The sequence below is a fragment of the Rhineura floridana genome, chromosome 22 (genome assembly GCF_030035675.1).
Source record: "Rhineura floridana isolate rRhiFlo1 chromosome 22, rRhiFlo1.hap2, whole genome shotgun sequence".
Classification (NCBI taxonomy): domain Eukaryota; kingdom Metazoa; phylum Chordata; class Lepidosauria; order Squamata; family Rhineuridae; genus Rhineura; species Rhineura floridana.
Window position 1 is genome coordinate 14,795,890 of NC_084501.1, and position 6,000 is coordinate 14,801,889.

The 6,000-nt window shown below is 44.8% G+C and overlaps 1 long non-coding RNA gene across 1 annotated transcript in view; it reads right to left on the minus strand.

Moving 5' to 3' along the window:
* The window catches only part of LOC133375221 (uncharacterized), a 38,353-nt gene extending 37,122 nt beyond the window's left edge, over positions 1 to 1,231 (minus strand). Inside the window, exon 1 of the long non-coding RNA XR_009760104.1 lies at positions 765 to 1,231. This is a non-coding gene — a long non-coding RNA (uncharacterized LOC133375221). The remainder of the gene's footprint in view (positions 1 to 764) is intronic.
* Positions 1,232 to 6,000: the final 4,769 nt, after the last annotated feature.

Genomic DNA, 6,000 nt, shown 5'->3' on the forward strand with positions numbered 1-6,000 from the left:
GGGTTTCTTAATCTATCGGCACATAAGTCACACAAATGAAGTCATGACAAAGGCATAGTTGACTTTTACCCACAATCAGATCTGGCTCATGGCCCCGTTATTTTCTCGGGGTGAAAAAGGGAGGGAAGGTTTCATACAAACATTTCAAACATACCCACTATAGTGTTATACTTTAATTGTTTTTAGGATGCTGCAGGCTTACTCCTACTCTTATGTCCAGGAAATTCTTAAAACAATTTCCATGGTGCCACCAAACCTCTGGTGGGCTTACTTGGAGTGGCCAATTATGGCCAGCTTACCCCTCACTTTTAATAGAGTACTCTCTTTTGCTGCCTTTTGCAGGCTTTACAAATGTTATTACTTTTTCACACTATTTTGGACCTTTCAAGCATACACAACATGCACTCGTTACTCAGAAGACCGGTCCGAGGACCCCCTTCTTGGAAAGCAGCCAACCTGGGTGTGGCATTTCCTGCGGGGGTTAACAGTCACAAGACCTCGCCCTGCAGATGGCTCGTCTTCCAGGTATCAACACTCACCTTTTGCACATTCACGGTCCACACATATACCCTCACAAAAACCCAACCTAACACTACGTTCCACCTCCAGCGCTGGCACTATGCTAATCAAAGAAACAACTCGGCCCTAGAATAAGGGCTGCATGAAATTTAGTAACAGGCCTTTTACCATTCCCCACCCCACCCAGAGAAAGCAAAGAAGGGAGAGACGGCTAAGGGGGAATTTACAACATTGGCTCCCCTTACCTTTTTAGTCGGCGTGCCTCCGTTCCTCCGTCCTAGGCCTCCTTGGGCAGGAGTTGGGAATGTCCCAGAACCTCGGTGGAACCTCCAATTGTTGCAGGAGCCCAACTGGGCATGCCCCTGCTTAGTTCAATACTTTGAGGTCCTCTACACCAACACTCTCAAGACACAGAATTGATGCTTTGAGTAGATAGCTTTATTTCAAGCAGCTGCTTGGGAGGTTGTCCAGAGACACAATTCTCAAACACAAGCTCTCCGACATGAGTTTTAGACCCACTTTTATACTTTTTCAAAATTGCATGATTACACAATTATGACATGATAATACATACCAATATGTCATTCATTGGCATGAGTTTTCAACACTTGGCATAAACAAGTCACTGGATTCTAAGAAAATATGCAATGTCAAGTTGACTTTTTGCTTCCTGGCAAAGAAAGATCTCCCGTCACCCCTCCTCTTGTCCTTTATGACTCCCTTGACAGAATATGGCAAGCAAGCAAGCATTTCGACACTTTATAACTTCCAGCTGTTGCCTTAGTTCCTTTGCACAGCAATTGCAGCATATATGCTAAACAAATTGAGGCCTAGCCATTTTGGAAGGCTCACTAAAGCCTGAACCAATGTACATTCCACCAACACCTCATATCTGAGTGTTTTTGAGGATTGGCTTTTAAGTGCAAGAAGAGAGGATGGTTTGTTACCAATGGACCCTGGACTTCCTCATGAGCACAGCTCACAATGCATCTGCTGCTACAGCCCTTCTCCTTCCCCTCCTCTCCACTTGCTGTTTGACTGTCAGAAGACCTATCCTTGGTGAGTCTGTGTGGGTGTTGTTGTTTTTGTTGCATATGTACATGCACAAAGTTACATGGGTGGGAGCTATTTAATTTTTTTTAAAAACTTTTCCAATGAACACAGAGTCCTTACCTCACATAAGCTTGGTATTTTTTAAGGTTGTGCTTGGTGCCCAGCAAGAGATGCCAGAGATTCCAGAAGGTAGTACAGGCTGAGAGTTTCTTGAACCCCTGGCCCCTGGAGGCTTATGACATGCCCCAGGGCATTATACTCTCTCAGATGCTATTTCACATCTACCTGAAGCTGGGAGCGATGAGGAGATTTGGAGGGAGATATGAGGAATGGGCCATAGCTCAGCTGTTCTGCATGCAGAAGTTGTCACATTCAACCCCTGGCATCTCCAGGTTGAGCTGGGAGAGACCCCAGCCTGAAACCCTGGAGAGCCGCTGCTGCTCAGTGTAGATGCACCAGTGGGTCTGGCTCAGTATAAGACATTTTTCTATCTTCCTAAGTCTGGCCACTGTGAGACAATCACATAAGTCTAAAAAAAGAAGAAGCAAAAATGGCCAAGGGGAACACCCCCAACAATTCCTACTTTTGTCATATCCAAAGCTAGGAAGCAAATGCCACCCCTGTCCCTTCAACAAGGGTGAATTTCCCTCCCATGATTAGAGGAGGAAGTCTGCAGAAGTTTCTTCCATCAGGAGGAGCAGGTGAGAACCTCTTTGGACCAGCAGGGAGAATAATACCTGGTCTATTGTTTGGGTTAAGGTGCCACCCCACTCATTTCTTCTCCAAGATGTTCAGAGTCCTGGCCACCCACCCTTGGGCAGTGATTGTGTCTAGTTATTTGTCTAGAGAAAGGTGGGACTGGTTTTATCTCACTCTGCTGCTTGTATTTTTTATCTTTGCTAAGAAATAGGACCACCAAACTTAGCTCCTATTTCAGTTTGTATTTTTAAAATACCAACACCTTCCACCATTTCCAGCATGTACAGGGCCAGCGTACATCCTATCTGAACCCTTCATTCCATTTAGCCCTTTCTGGCATTCCGTCAATCCATGGGACACGATCCTGAGACTACCCATCGCTTTTCCAATCCCTCGTTACGGATTTCCACTCCCCATCATCCCACACAGAGCACCCTGGCCATATCTTGTCTAGTCCTGCAGCATCCCATCCTTCTCCATCCTGTGTGGGTTCATCTCCCTACAGCCTGGAACTTCATCTTTCCTCTTACTCTCCATCCTAAACCACCGAGGCATGATCGATCAAAATGGAACAACCATGCTACAGATTAATGGCTAAGAGCATGGGCATCAGATATCAAAGCTGGGTAGTGTCCACAATTCTAAACAAAGTCTCAGAGTTCCGTGTGCTCTCGTCATCGCTGATAATCGGTGCCAGTATTCATGTGTGCTTTGCCTGTCATTTTCTAACCATTTCTTTGACTGCCTTTCATGATCATTCTCATAATCAGGGACTCGTGAGGTGTGTTTTTTTTCTTAAAAAAACTCAGATTAGCTAGATACCAGTGCTAATGGTATATTCAGACAGCTTATTGACACTCATTTTTTAAAAAAAACAAACAACCCTTCAAATTAGGGGTAGGGTAGGACTAGGTCTAATGGTTTTAAGTTGCAGGAGAGTAGATTCAGATTGGAAATTAGAAGGAACTACTGGACAGTAAGGGCAGTTCGGCAATGGAACCGACTGCCTAGGGAGGTGGTGGGATCCCCTTCGCTGGATGTCTTCAAGCAGAGGCTGGACAGCTATCTGCGGGAGATGCTCTAGCTGTGGATTTCCTGCTGTGAGCAGGGGGTTGGACTCAATGGCCTACAAGGCCCCTCCCAACTCTATGATTCTATGATTCTATGATTAGCAAGACCCTAATGCTTATGGTAGATTCAGACAGCTTATTGACACTCATCACATTCTGTACAACGTACTCATCGCAACTGCTGTAGTTCACATCTTGTGTGGAAGTGATCGGCCATTTTGTTCAGGTTCAGCCCTACCATTAGGTATAGTGAGACAATCACCTCAGTTGCTGGAGTGTGTGTATGGCAGGGGAGGAGCCCCTCCAGGCATTTAGATCCTCCTGATTCCTCCCTTCCTAATCATTCTCCTCTCCAAACTGCCAGCCAAGCACTCCCAAAGTGAACAGGACTCTGTGAGCTCTAGTCAGGAGCAGTGGAGGACATGGTCCCATTGCTAATATTGAAGCAACATTCAACTGCCTGTCCAGATGGCTTCTGTGCATACAATGGCAAGGAGGAGGGCATCATGCCCTTTGCTTCAGGAAGCAAAAAGTCTTGGACCAACCATGATTTAAAAAGAAAAAGAAAAAGAGAGATGTCCTCCCGAAGACCACCACAAACCTTTGCTTGCTATGAAGAGAACTGCTATGACAGTAGAGGTTTTAGGACTGACCTCCATAAATGAGATTTAACACACACACACACACACACACACACACACACACACACACACACACAAACACACACACACGTTCCCCAATTCCATTGCATTCCCCTGTATCTTCGCATAGTCTTTTGCTGACCCTTTGGTCTGCTTTTCAATTCTTTTCTTGAAAGTTCTTGAAGGAAGGCTGTTCCATTCTCTGCATGACTTGTTGCTGGAACTGCATATGTATTTCTTCTTGCCTCCTTTTTAATAAAATCTATTCTAGAGCACATGCGTGTGTGTGTCTTATGATGATTTCTAAATCCCTGTTGTTGGAAGACTGGGATGGAGAACCTCCGGATGCTCTTGCCCTCCTGTACTCATCAGCCCCAGCCACAATAGCCAATGGGCACAGGCAGTGGCACCCTTTGGAACTGGTGGGGTGGAAGGCAGGGAGCCCAACAGTGGGTGGAGTCAGAGCCAGTGAGAGCCAACTTGCTCTAGTTTTGTTCTACAACTGAATCACTGAGCTAAGGGGGAGGAGACGAAAGTGAGATGCTAAGGCTGGTTCTAAGTAAGATGCCAGGCAAGTGGGGCCTGTCTGAGGCCAGGCTGACATTGGTGGGGTGCTGCCCCACTGGACCAGCCTGCATTGGTTACGGATGATGGGAGCTGTCATCCAAAATATGCCCCACCCACAGGCTCCCTGACGCCACCTTTTTTAAAAAAACTGAGCACCCAAATGGCTCTTAACTTGGGAGTAGATCTGTGTTTTCTCTGCTGGGAAATGCCAAGGGTATTGTATCTGTGGGATTGACAAGGGAAACCAATATTGTATTAATAAGGTCAGCTTTAAGAAGATTGACAACATTTCTCAGGGATCTTCTGCAGATTCCTAGGATTTCACAATATTTTGCCCATACTGAAATCTGAAGCTTTTTAGATGGGTGTGTGTGTGGACATGGCAGTCCCTGCACTGGCATGCAGGGTTTACTCATACCTTCTCAATGACGTTGTGGGTGGGCCTATTGCAAGATCACAATCATCACTTGCTTTTTAATTCCGCTGAGACATGCACATGGAGGGAAAGGCATGGGCAACCTAATTAAGGGGAAGGTTTTCAATGTGTGGATCAAATAATCATGTCCATGTGGATGGCAGGATCTAGAATCAATCTAGATGGAAAGTAGCATGTTGAGGAAGAGTATGCACGATTCTGGATTGAGAAAAACTACATTTTTGTATTGCAGATTGGTTAGTACATATGTATTATTATTATTATTATTATTATTATTATTATTATTATTATTATTATTATTATTATAATTTATTTATTTATATCCCGCCATCCTTCCAACACTGGAACTTGTGGCAGCTTCCAGATAAAAACACATATAATTAAAACATACAAAATCTACATTAAAATAGAATTAAACTATATCCAGTATTAAAACCATTCAAACTGATAGCTAAAAGAGGATCAAAACCAATTTAAAATAATGATATTTGGCATTAGCAGTGCAGGTCCCGGCAGTCCTAACTTTAGCATCCATCAGTACCAAAAGCTTGTTGAAATAGGAAAGTCTTTGGTTGACGCCTGAAGGTCTGCAGGAAGGGGGTCATTCTTATATCCCTAGGGAGAGAATTCCACAGCCTAGGGGCTGCCACCGAGAAGGCCCTATCCCGCGTCCCCACCAGTCAAACTTGAGAGGAAGTGGGTATGGAGAGAAGGGCCTCTCCTGAAGATCTCAGGGCCCAGGCAGGTTCATACAGGGAGATACGGTCTGATAAATAGCCTGGACCTAAGCCATACAGGGCTTTATAGGTCATCACCAGCACTTTGAATTGTGAATTGAAATAGGTAACCTTAATAATGTGTACAGGGCCAACATTCTGCCAATTTAAGCTATGAAAGAGATTGACATGTGTTATGGAAACAAGCAGAGATACTCAGCGTCTGAGCTGCATGTGCCAGTGTTTGTATTTACCCTAGAAGCAGGTTTGACCCTGCATTTAGATCACTGAGACTTAAG